Raw genomic sequence first — 14,375 nt, 5'->3', positions numbered from 1 at the left:
ATTGTGCAACCTAGCTTTATTTACCTTTAGGGTTTTGTTCACCTTTAAGGTTGAACTTTTGTACTTTTTGTTATCATCTTGGAATAAATTTTTTGAGCTCACACCATTGAGATTTTCCAAGCTTTGCTTTTTCCATTTCTAGTTTCTCTTCAACACAAATTATTTGCATGCAGGTGTTCTTGGTGATCTATAAAGTTGGTTTTCACAACTTCTACATTTTTCATGACCACATCCATGCCTGAAGGAATTGAAACCTTTTGCCTCTTTAATTCCTTTCTCTAATCTATTTCCCAATGCAGCTACATTCCTTCTTACACTTATACATTTGTACCTAAATAAACCTCTGATCATTCCTTCAATTTTCTACCAATTTGATCCATAGCTCCATCCACACTCCATTTTTATACAACTTACCATTGATTCCCTCTTTGATTCTCTATTCCAATATTTTCTTGCATAGTGACTCTTCAAACCACAAATACTACACGGATTTAAATCCCAACATCTATCCTTTGTATGCTCTTTCCTATTACAATGTGAACATTGCACAATCTTTATTCCTCCAATTAATTCTCTTGAAACTTTTTTTATGTTTCCATTACCTGCATCATATCCAAGACCTACATATTTTGGCATGACTTTAATCTCAATTAGATTCCTTAATCCCTATTCATCCTTTCCTAGACCTTTACCTTTGAAACTCATTCTTTCCATAATCTTCAAACCAATACTATTATTATCATAACAAATGAAATCTACAAACTTCTTGTCATTTTCTTTCTTACACTTTTTATCACAAACACATTCAACTTTAGCAAAATCACATATCTCAATTGTATAATCACTCAAATCATGTGTGTCACATGATACATCATGTACAAATGGTTTCACCTTAAAAAATTCTTTCTCTTATTTTAGAGTAGGCAATTCCTTCTTTAACATACTATTTTCCTCTTCCAATTTTTTCACATTTTCTTCTATAACTTTGTTCTTTTTCTCAAAATCATTTAACTTTTCTTCTAATTCTTTATTTTTCTCTCTAAGCTTGCATGTTTTCTTCACCTGCCAATTATGTACTTCTTCCACAAATGTTAAACTATTTTCTAGCTCTTCAATTCCCCCTATGTAGACAATAATTTCATCTAAAAATTTGCACTCTCCTTCTCCCATTTCATTTCTTACTTTTGCCAATTATTTTTTCAAAATATCCTTTTCACACAATAATCTTGCATTTTCTTTCTTCACCATCACTAATTCTTCTTCTAACTTATTTGTCTTCTCTTTCTAAACTCTACCATCTTTTCCCATCGAAATCAACAATTGAACACACCTTATTAATGTAGATCTTCAATTATGACTTTCAAACTACAACCATATTCAGTCTTCTTTATTATGACCATCACAAGAAAAACATTTGTAAATTTTCTTTCAATTCCAATGAATTGTATGTTTACAACTTTCTAACTAGTGGCAGGGGAGATTAATAATACCTTGGAAAATAACAACTGTGGTTTCCTTTAAAAACATATAGCTCTTTTTTGATGTATTCTTCAATCTCCACGACCCTTTACTTTTCAACAATCAATAACATTCTCCTTGCATTTTTTGTATGTCATGTGTGATCTACATCCACCAACATTAAGTAGACTAAATCCTTTTGTCTACTAGTAATCACAATAGCTATTTGATTGAACATATGGATTTGAGACCTTCAAACTCCAAGTTTCTTACAAAGCTTCAATAACATATTAATAAAAAACAATTATTTCTATCAGAACAAATAGTTTATTCAACCAAGCTCTAATATTTTTATCCTATCTTTCATCTGAGCTCTGATACCACTTATAAAGAAACCCAGGAAAGCTCTAATACCAATTTGATGGAGGTGGATGGATTGCATCCGCACTGATAATTAAACACAAAATACACATTACAAGAACTTATAGAAATTATAGAATCATTTCATTGCCTGATCATAGAAAAAATTACATTGTGCCTCTTTTATAGAGGTCTTTGATTGTTTCTAAAAGCATCTAAATTAACTAACATAGAACAAATAGACTTTTCTAGAAATGACTTCTAGAACTTTACAAACTTAAATATTAATTTGACCTAACCCTATTCGATAATCTAGCTAGAGTTTCTAGAATCCTCTAGTATTTCATTTGAAGGGGAAATTACACATTCCAACATCTACCAATAACATGTATGCAGTTTCTAAAATAAAATTGAAAAGACCATGTGAAGCTTATATTGACAATGAATCACACACTTCAAATATTTTTTTGATCTTGTACCTTAGTTTGGTCACCTTTATTGGTCATGCATCCTTCATCCTGGTCACATATTCTTCCATCTTCATAATGTGCTTCATATTTATGTCTTGTTGGATTTCCTCATGTAGAACCCAAGTAGCCTCTCATCCTACTTGATGGCCATGTGACAAAATCAAAGCTGGAATTGGAAGGTATAAAATAAAACTTCTTTATAAATTGAAAACCATAGGATTTTCATACTATTTGAAAGTGTTATTTCAACATCATAAAATGTACAAACAAATGTATATGAAATAATAAACTTCTTCAAATTAGATGCAATAATAATAGCTATTTGAGTGACTCCATTGGTTTCACCTAATGTAATCTCCACAATAATTCTATTCATCTATAGCAATTGATTTAGCTAATAGTTTTTATTAATATTTTAGAAATAATTGTTGTTCTTTAGAAATTCTTAAGATTCTCAGCGAACCACACAAACCATGTCAAACAAAAGAATAAAAATGTCATCATTAGTGTACCTACCCATGAAATCTAAGAGCTTGTGTTTGATGACTAGATAGTTGAACCATCATAGAAAGCTCTATGAAAAATATCATACCTTTCAGTGGATCAACAACAATGCCCTTCATGATTCTTCAAAATATATCTAAAAAATATAGTGCAAATAAAATGGAAAATCCCTACTTGATAGAGCGAACTAAATTAGCTAAATTTGGACTAAAAAGCATAAAAGATGGATATCTAGGTATGTGGGAGAATGATCATTATTATGTACAGATGGAATGCATACACCATATTGGGGCTTTTGATTATTAGTTTCTTTAATTGTTTTTTAGAAGACCTTATAGCTATTGAATTTCATGTGGAGAAAACATACAAATAATTGTCAAATCCTAAAATGCCAAATGTGACTTGCATTACCAAATAACTTAGACAAAGGAACATGACATTTCTTCCATACATAGCATACTTTCGATGGATACCTCTCCCTAATTGCTTGTGGATACCTTTCCTATTGCAATGCAATTTCTTGGAAATGTCTACTGCAAAATACTCTCAAGAAATATATATTTAGTTGAAATTCTTAGACACACAAATAGTTTGCATGCCTACCATTTGGAGGAGGAACATTGATTATCTTCTAGAATTCAACCAATTGGCCTTCCTTTCTAACCATGGTAGAAATGCATAGTGAGATGTGCAAAGGGGCATTCTATCATTTTGTCAAGCAGGCCAAGTGTTAAAGTAATCTATAAAGATGATAGCTCAAACACATTCAGATGATAGATCAAACATATTCCCTAACATTGATAATTGCTTCTTCTCTTGCATAGCAATATGTGACGCCTCTACTTTGGGTAGTGAAAATGTGATAGCAAGCATTTTACACAGGTAAAAGTTAAAGATCAATTATTTTTCCTTAGAAAACATTGAAGATGAATCCTTCAGAAGGAAATATAGCAATGTTATTGGTTCTTAATAGAATTATTAATCATTGTCCAATTTAGTTAATATAGACCACCAAACAAAAGAAAAAATGAATCCTGTGCAAGTAGAAGCATTTTTTAATGGAGAATGAATCCCAAATGGTAATTTTAATTTAAAAATAAGTGTCAAGATCATTTAGTTACCCTTGGGGAACACTTTTATAATATTCTTTAAAAAAATTAGCTCTAGAGGTAAAAAAAAGTGGCCCAAATTGATTAATTATGTGTTGCACTTATTAAATTATAGGCTGAACTAATAGGATTCCTTTTGTTGAAACTACAAAGAGCAGAAAACCAAGAGATGCTATTATCTCTTAATTTTGTTGCAAGAACATGCAATGTTGAACTATGTATTATAAATCATTATATACCAAAATAAAATAGAGAAAGGCACTGCCAGCTCGATGATTATTCCATATACAAAAATGATGATGAACTAAGAATAGTGGTGTTAACATCATTTAATGATGGTGTTGATCAATGCTTTATTTTATAGAGAAGATGTTCCATCTCAACATTGGCTGGAGGAAGGAACCTACTCAAGATGACTCCCATCAATGCAATCATTCCTTTCTATATTTAACAAAAAAAATGAAATTTCTACATTTCTTTGGGTTTTTCACTATTTGTCCTAGGCATGTTTGTGGGAAAGTGTAAATTAAGGAACTCAATTTTTTTCTAGTGCAGTCAACAAAAGATTTCCAATTCAAAAACATTGAAGAAGAAAAGAAAGAAATAGAAAGCAAAGCAGGGAAAAGAAGGTAAACTAGATGAAGTTGATGAGCAATGGGAGGGGAAAGGTGAGAGGAATGAGGAAGAGAAAGGTGAACGATATACCAGAGAGAAAGATGGAAAATGTGAGGAAGATAATGTGAAGGGGAAGAGAATTGTAGCACACTATAGAATTTAAAATGTAATTTGTGTAGATAACATCTTCTATTCCTAGTTGAAATTTAATGACACCCATGGTTCAAATTTGAGTCTTTTTCAAGAAGAGACAGATGATTACACCCATAAGTATTTCTGCAAGAAAGTTGGTAGAAAACAATAAAAAGAAAGGGAAAGTTGTTCAACTGATGACTGACAAAAAGATTTAAACAAGAAGTCAAAAAATAGCTTACAAGCATATGAGGAAGATACTATAATTTGTATGATGTTTTTTTTAAATTCATAAGGGAAAGTACTTGTAGCAGTGTATTCAAATTCTACTTATCAATGTTCATATGAAATGTTTAAAAAATAGCCAAATGGCTCCTTTGCATGAAGTGGAAGAAGCCCTCATGCCAATTTCAATGTCAATGCGAGGTCCAAGACTTTGGTAATCATGTCAAAATTGCCAGCTATCAACACAATCTACAACAATGCTAATCTCAAGACCTTTGTTTCAATTTTTGCCTCTTCTCTCTCGTTGAGTCCTATGAAAGTAGTGTTTTGCACACCATCCTGCTAACTTACGATCATCTTCACCAATTTTAAACAAGCAATTGTTAAAAGTAAATAGTGGTAGAGGATAATGAAATGTTTTGATTGGTTGTAAAAAAAACCTAGTAATAATCGTTTAAGACGAAGCCTAAGCAATAGTTCTATGGCATGAACTAATAATATTATAATATTATATATGTGTTACAAAATATATTAAAAAAAGATAAACTAATGAGATTTATAATCCCCTAAAGAATCTACATTAGATGTATTAAATTTCATGATAAACTAAGTTATAACATAACAATAGTAAAAATGAAATCATTTAAGAATATTTAGATGTATTAAATTTCATGATAAACTAAGTTATAATGTAACAATAGTAAAAATGAAATCATTTAAGAATTGATGTAAGAAAACATAATTTAATCAATATATAATGTTTACAATTAACATTTTAAAAAGGCTATTTGAAACTATTTTAAATTGTTTTATAGAATGTTGCAAGCCTTGTAGCTTTGGATCCTTCCCTCCTGCCGTATGGGCGAGTTTGGGTGAGTTTGGATTTGACATGCTTTCAAGACTAGATAACCGGATGCAATGGCTCTCTTTTATGAAGGATGAGTGAGGATGATTATAATACACTTTTGAAAGTCGGCTATGGAAAGAAGTGTTTCGTTACCATGAGAGGAGTGCTACGGATTGACGTGGAGGTGACGTAGGGGCCTTGAACCCAACCTCTAGTGAAAGGTATGAAAATATTGTCTATTAAATATGCTTGTCGTATGGAGCCTTCTTTGGAATATTTGAGTGAGAGAAAAACACATTCGTTAATTGGGTTTCGATTACAGTTTGAATCCAAGAGGGCTGGGATGGTAAATGGTCGAAATAAAAGCATTATAATAAGGGTAGACTTTGGGTGTTTATCTCAACGTTATTATGAACTAAATTTGAGAGAGATTTTATGGAATGAGAGATTGACCACTATTGTGAGCAGAGGTAGGTGGAGAAGATAGCAGCACATTGCGCTTCACATGCAGGGGAGATTAGTAATCAAAGTACAAGGTGTTCAAATGCTACGTGGGCCGAGAAGTTTATAGGGCTAATGTGGTCTACAAATGCAACCAGAAGCCAAAAGCCAGGCTGTTACTGTTCCTGACACGGGATAAGCTAGGCAAGTCGATCGATCCCATCCTATTTCAATTGACTTCCAATGTGCAGAACGACAAGAAGGAGAAGCCTATAAATGCCAATCAAACCATGAGGCTTTCATCATCAATCTGGCACTTGAAAGAGAAAGAGAGAGATACAGATATAAGTAGTGAGAATGTCGCGGGGGAATGGAATTGGGCTTTTGTGGGCTCCGAGGCTCGTGGTGCTGAGCATATGGTCGTGGACCACAACCGGGCAACTGGCAGTGAAGGTGGGGAGATGGAATCTTTTGGTAGAGAAGGGCAAGGTGTCGGCTATGCACATGGCCACCACGTACAAGAACACGGTGGTCATGTTCAACAGGACCAACTTCGGGCCGTCACAGCTGCTGCTAGCGAATGGGACGTGCCATGACAATCCGTAGGACCAGTACCTGACCCATGACTGTTACGCTCACTCCATTGAGTACAACATCGCCACCAACACCATCAGGCCACTCATGATCTTCACCGACACCTGGTGCTCCTCTGGTGCTTTCGCTACCAACGATACCCTTTTCAGACTGGCGAGTGGTGGGACGGAGCCACAGATATCCACTACTTTGTTCCTTGCTCTGATGCCTCCTGCGACTGGGATAACTCTACACCTGTCAAGCTTCTCAACAATTGCTGGTACGCCACCAACTAGATCCTTCCCGACAACTACATCATCATCATCGGGGGCACGGCCGTGTTTAACTACGAGTTCGTTCCCAGGAAGGCAAGGGAGGGAACTTACAACTTGCCCTTCCTCACCCAGACCCAAACCAAGTCCTCAGTGGAGAACAACCTATACCCCTTCCTCCATCTCTCCTCCAACGGCAACCTCTTCATCTTTGCCAACAAAGACTCCATTATCCTCGACTACAAGAACAATGTCGTGCTCAAGACATTCCCCATGATGCGAGACAATGGCCCGCAGAACTACCCTTCCACGGGGTCCTCCGTGATGCTGCCGCTCTCTGCCTCTGACGGGTTTCCCAAGGTGGAAATCCTCGTCTGTGGTGGCTGCCCCGACGATGGCTACGCCGCCGCCAAGGCTGGCAACTTCACGGCCACCCTGCACAGCTGTGGAAGAATGGTCATCACAGACGCCAACCCCTCGTGGAGCATGGAGGACATGCCCAGGCCAAGGACCATGTCGGATATACTCATTCTCCCCAACGGCGAGATTCTCATCATCAATGGAGCGACGAGGGGCGTGGCAGGGTGGGACATGGCCGACACACCCGTCTTCACTCCCTACCTCTACAGGCACAGCCTCCCTGCCACCCAGCAGCGTTGGTACGTTCTCGCCGCCACTGCTATCGCCCGAATGTACCACTCCACTGCCAACGTGCTACCTGACGGCAGAGTTATGGCCGGTGGCTCCAACCCCCACTTCGACTACAAGTTCACCGGAGTGCAATTCCCCATGGAGCTGCACGTGGACTCCTACAGTCCTTACTATCTAGAGAGCGTCTACACCGTCCTCTGCCCCAAGATCATCAACTTCTCTGCCCCTACTCCCAATGTCGCCTATGGTGCCACCTTCACCGTCACCTTCTCCATCGCCTACGGTCTTACCAACAGCAACGGGCTAAAGTTCAACCTTTGCGCCCCACCCTTCACCACCCACACCACCTCCATGAGCCAGAGGATGCTCTCCCTCTTTGCATCCACACCTGTCGCCGCCCCAAACTCCACCATAGTCTACTCCTCTACTGTCACCGCTCCCCCCACGGCCGTCGCCGCTCCTCCCAGGTACTACATGTTCTTTGTTATCAACAGCGAGATCCCCAGCACTGGCCAGTAGCTCCACTTCTCCTAAAATTGCCACCATGCACCGAATAGAATGTGGTATTCCATTCTCTAATAACAGTGCAACTGTGCATAATGCAAAGATAACATGTATGGCAACCCTTTAATAAAACAAATGATGAGCATAATGATTCTTTCTATGAATGTGCTTCATGAGGCTTCCACAATTCCTCTTTGCTTGGCGCGCTTGATTTCGAATACATCTGAATACATTAATATACCACGTATAATTTTATATTTCAATTTGGCATCTTACATATTTTGTATATGATACCACAACTAACATAGATCTATGACCCTAAGGGCCCATTTGGCAAGTGGAATACAATTGGAATAGGCATCTGTCTATTCCTGAAATCACCGAATTCTTCATTTGGGTGTAGTGGGTAGGAATTAGGAATAGGCATACAATGGGAATACGTATTCCATTTTATGCAAAAAAAATAGAGTATTTCAATTCCACTCAAATAGGTGGAATTGGAATACTTATTCCTATTCCACATTTTTACTTTGTTAAAAACTAAAAAAATTCAAGTCCGTGAAGCTCGCTCATTTTTTTGGGCGCTCGAACTATTGTAGCTTTGTTTCATGGCTTCGTCGATCGAGATGTAGGGTTTTGTTCCCTTTGGTTTTATTTGTTCCCTCTAGTTTTATACCCGCTTGTGTAGGTCAGAGCAAATGCAGATGTGTCATTTTTGGTTTGTTATAATGACAACTCTTTGATTTTTAAGAAGGATTAAATTGCAGTTTGGGGGTAAACGAAATATCATTCATTTGGGTGAGTTAATTTTGCTCTTTTGCTATTGTGGCAGAGGACTCCAAGGTTGATTGATTTGTAGACAACAAGAGACATCCTCATTCAAATTAAGGTAAACCCACTAAACTTTCATCTTTGTGTACCATTTTATTTTCCTATTTAGTAATATGTAGTATGCAGATGAACAGAATCTTCTTTGTCTCCATGACAATAAGAAAAGATTGTGCCTTCACCAGACGTCTCTAGCCTGATTATCTCTCCTATCTTCCTTAGCTTTCGAGTTGGGTTTTTGTAGATTTATAGGGTTTTTGAGGGGTTTTGGTCCCTTGACTATTATACAGATAGGTGAGATCTGCATACGTATTTTAGATCTGCAACTCAAGCATTTGCAGATCCCCAGCATCCACCAAAGCTTGATCAATCCTCAACAATCCTTCCATTACATATCATATGAGTCTTGATGGATGTTTCCTCCACTTGATGTATGGCAACCCTTTAATAAAACAAATGATGAAGCATGACAATTCTTTCTGTGAATGTACTTCATGAGGCTTCCACAATTCCTCTCTGCATGGCATGCTTGATTTCGAGTACATCTTAATACATTAATATACAATGTATACTTTTATGTTTCAATTTGGCATCTTACATGTTTTGTATATGTTACCACAATGAACATATATCTGTAATTGTAAAAAGGTAGGGAACTAATACTTGCTTCACTTAATTAATTTTTATAACCATATATTTCTTATTTTTAAATTAGTTTTTCGGTCTTTAATTCTTCTTTTTGGATTGGCAATTTTGCATTTTCCTAGGGGTATATTTATTTTTTAATTAAAAAAATATTTAAAATATAATATCTTCTTAATTTTTGAAAAAGTTTCAGTCTTTTTTCAATTGCTCCTCTCTTGCATGATCATACTTAAACATCACACACTAAGTCAAATTTGGTTTTTTAAGACTTTTATTTTAGGAATCAAAACTTAATGTGTGATGTTTAAGTTATCCATTGTTGGCATCAACTTGGACATACTCTCAAAACAACAAGTCAAATTTTTCTAGCTAAATGTCTCTGATAATGGCATATTATTATGTGTTTTGGCACGCCGTAACCTATGATGCTTTGTGTGATGTCTTGTGTTGGTGGATTCTGCCAAACTTTCAACAACCAGTTGGAATCCAAATACTTCACAAGTAACAGTTGTCATTTTCTAGAAGTGACAATGAATGGTGAAGCAAGAGATTGTTCTTCACTTGGCCATTTTTTCAAGATGAAATTTACAATAGAACGTAAATACAACTAGGCTTAACCCACACACTAGAACCATTGACTAATAGTGGCTAGGAGTGGACCCAACCACTCTTAATTAATAGCTTGGGGTCATTGTTGTGCATTGGTCTCATGGTATTGGTTGAAAGTGGTTGGGCCTACTCCTAACCACTATTAGTCAATGGTTCGAGTGTGTCGATTAAGCCACTCACATAAATATAGGTAGTGTCTAAAATTTCATTCATCCCCAATTTGAACAAAAAAATTAGAGAATACTAAAGCAAGTCTGGCCCCTCCATTGCTTTTTAACTCCTTTTCAGATCCACAACTCTTTTCATCTATCTCTGTGCTCAATATGCTTTATGTACTAATTTGAAAATGTTTGGAAAAAGTTCTAATTTTTTTATTCTTCTAAAATGCCCCATTCATTTGTCTTCCTTGACTTTTAATTCAAACTTCTTCTTTTTTAATTGTAAAAGTCCTGCCCACATTTTGGGGGTGGGTAAACTCACTCTTATTTAGAAATGAAATGGTTCAAAATATATTATCTCAATGATAATATTAGTATACTAAGTTCAATCAAACTTTTAATTAATATTATTAGTTGTAATTGTTAATAAATATATAATTTTTTCATTATACAACATAAGGATTTGTAGGTCAAATTGTAGTAATTATTTTGTTTTTTGTTAATAATTAAGATAAATAATTTTGTAGAAGAGTAAGTAAAAATAATTTAAAATGAAGTAAAAATCAATAAGCTACTATTTTTTATTTTAATTTAAAAATATTATTTTCAATTTTTTTTGGAAGGTTCAACCCTCATCTCTTTTAGATGTTGGGGGCTCATTGTGAGCCTTTCAACTTCACCATTGGAGTCTTTGACTATTTTCAAATTTTAAATAAATTATTAGTAAGTTTTGAATTTATTTATATACCATTTTAAATTTTTAATTTGAAAAATAAAAATAATTGAGATGGAATATAAAAAAATGATTTCATATATTTATTATTTTTGTTCCTAAATTTTGTTAACATAATATTTTTCATTTTCTTTTGTCTTATTATATTGTTCTTCTATTCTTCATCTTTTATAAATATTATTAATGATTTGACCATGCTATTTATTTAGTTTCTAAATAAAAACATCTCTTGAGAAAATAATAAATGATTTATTCTTAATTGAATTCAAAATAATAAACAACATTCTAGTTTAATTATTATAGGAAATTGAAAAGTTAGTTAAAGGAAAAGTTAACTCACGCTAATTCAAAACCAAAGACATCTTCATATGGTGCTCGAAAGTAAGCCTCATGCTTGAGCCATTGAATATCACCACAATAGAATAAGCCAAAACACTTCTCAAATCCTATGTCATGTATAAATCCATCTAAATTAATATTATTCAACTTCTTGTTGTTAGCACCATTGTGCAGTAATTGAGATGATTTGTCACACTATTGTAAATTGAGTTGTTAACACATCATAGTATGTGTTGTGCAATGACAACTACCACTTGCCTCCCATAACAAACCATTGCTCAAGAAAGGGACTCAAGCTTTCCCAGAGCTCTTGTTCTCAATTTAGGGAACTTTTCATCTTACTACCAATATAATCAATAAGAATAAAGACATAGAGGCCTTAGTGTTGGTGTAAATACGTATTTACTATTTACACTTACTTAAGTTTACTTAGGTTAATGCATATTTTTATTATTTATTTATTAACCACCTAGGACTATGTGTACTCTTGTGAGTTGTCATGTCTACAACATAGGAGTTAGCACTCTAATTAAGCACATGGTGTCTACAACCTTGTCATTCTTATCCACTCATCTAGAATGTTGGATAAGGCATGTGCTTAGTTTTCATGATGCTTATCTTATCTCCTAGTTCCTTCTAGAGACATTCTAGGTGCTTCATGAGAGGCATTTATATATAGGCACTCCTAGTGTGTTTGCACATCATATACTGAATAGAGCAATGTATTAGGAAATACTCTATTAATTGATCATATCCATTTTTACTCTACAATTGTGCTTGTGTTTGAGTTCTTAGTTCCTAGGTGAATTTTGCCCTTGGGCAAATTCTTACATAGTATCAGAGCTATACCAAATTCTTACATGGTATCAGAGATTGGAGATTTTCTCATCACATAGCTATTTGAGGCCATCTTCTTGCTTTAGCACCATAGCCCAAATCTGGAGTATCACAAAAACTGGGAGTGTCTAGAGCTAGATCTGATCTTGCCATTGTGTCTAGAATGTTGATTCGGTGAAAATTGGCTATAAAGTTACCTACCCTAGGCCAAAGTCGATTGTGAGGCAAATTTTTTTTGCAAACCGACACTTGAAGGACCAATTTGTAGCATTGGTATGATCATTTTAGATATGTACATTTAATTTTTAGATTTGCATTTTTTCATCTACATCTCTACATTTTTTTCAGATCTGCATTATTTTCCATTTTTTTTTTTTTTTGGCCATAGGGTCATAGGAGAGATTATTTGCAGGTGAAGACTGGAGCTTGCTAGTGCAAATCAAATTTTTGCATCACATTCAAAAGGTCCAAAAACCCCCAAATCAGATTTTGTTTAATCCAAATCGGACACCTAAGGCAAAATCTAGAGCCATTTGATTGTTGGAGGCATAATGATGGCAATTCAGAAAAAATAATAGTAGCAACGATTTTCAAATAGCAATATCTCCCTCATACAGACTCCTTTTTGTGAGAATTTTTTTTTGTTTTAGGGTAGAATTTTTTGATCTACACATTGGTGCAGGTGGTTTGAGATCTCTATTCCTAATTTTTTCTGCAACTTGCAAATCCCAAATTTTGCCACTTAAAATGCTTAGTACGAGCTCATCTGGACTCCAAATCAGGTTCTATTTTTTTTGAAAGTACATTTTTTTGTCTACTTTTTAGATCTAAAATAAGATTATAGATTTTGTGGATAGAAATACTTCATTCATAAATAGGCCCTAAATTGGCAAGTGGCTATCAAGTGCCTAAATTATACATTAGGGGGGGTTCTTTGATTCATTATTCTTGATTCTTTGGAGGTTTTATTCATTAGTCCATCATGGAAGAGGAAAATTTGATTTACTTGACCCCAGAAAACTATCAGGAATGGAGTCAACTTGTTGTCAAATATCTCAGTCAACACAATGCACTGCCATATGTGCCAGATCTTGAGTATCATCCTGACAAGAGTATTATCATTTGGTGTACTCTCTTTCTCTTTATGGTTGATAAAATTTTGGATACAATGTCTGACATTAAGTCATCTAATCTAGATGTTTTTTAGATGTATCTTTAGGAGTACTATGGAGATCCAACCATTCCTTCATTCCCAGAAGATCTTTTACCTCTAGTTGCAGCTAACTCCTCTTTAGATGAGATCACACCTCCAACTCTTATTGCTCCTACTAATCTTGTTACAACCATAGATGCTTCAAATTCAGTGTAGTAGGACCCTTTATGTCTTCCTACTCTACCTTCATGCAACAACTTCCTTTCTGCCCTTGTAGGCCTGTTCATGGAGTCTCACATTGAAGATTTGGGAGACACTATTAAAAATATTCATTTTCTCCTCAAGGTGAATAATTCATTCATTACCATAGTGATAGATTCATGTACTTCAGCACAGTAGGGTACACATGGTCTTCTAGCCTCAAGTGATGACTTCTTGACTAACATTTTAGCTCTATTCGTGGAGTCACACACAACTGATTTGGAAGACTTCCATGATGATTTATTGCTTCTCTTTATTGAGGATGATCCTTCTACAATTGTTGTGAGGGCCCACTCTGACCCTCATGTCCATTCTCTACATGATCAATCTTCACAGGTTGGCGTGGTTGTGGATACTTATGTACAACATCTATAGGAGGTCTCTTTGTCATTTGAGAAGACTATTTTTTTTTAAAATAGGTTCTAAACTTCTTCTCAGTAGTTTTGGAAGAAGCCATCATCAGCATGGACATAGGGACACTTGAATAGGTTTCAGAGACATCGTTTATCTTAGAGATTTCTTCTTCATATAGGGGACACATCTCCTTTGTACCCTTGCATTTGTTTCTTCCAAAGGGGAGGAACATCATTCAAAGGTCATGGATTAGCTTCTACGTTGGAGCATTTTTCACTGATCAGCACACTACTTTTT

The 14,375-nt window shown here is 35.3% G+C and overlaps 1 pseudogene; it reads left to right on the top strand.

The window, feature by feature from the left end:
• The first annotated feature begins 7,282 nt into the window (after positions 1-7,282).
• LOC149547049 (aldehyde oxidase GLOX pseudogene) lies at positions 7,283-8,176 on the top strand (annotated as a pseudogene).
• The last annotated feature ends 6,199 nt before the right edge of the window (positions 8,177-14,375 follow it).

The sequence above is a fragment of the Cupressus sempervirens genome, chromosome 7 (genome assembly GCF_028749045.1).
Source record: "Cupressus sempervirens isolate cs-2001-9-10 chromosome 7, ASM2874904v1, whole genome shotgun sequence".
Taxonomy (NCBI): domain Eukaryota; kingdom Viridiplantae; phylum Streptophyta; class Pinopsida; order Cupressales; family Cupressaceae; genus Cupressus; species Cupressus sempervirens.
The sequence above is the reverse complement of the archived record's forward strand: the minus strand, read 5'-3'. Positions and strand labels throughout refer to the sequence as shown.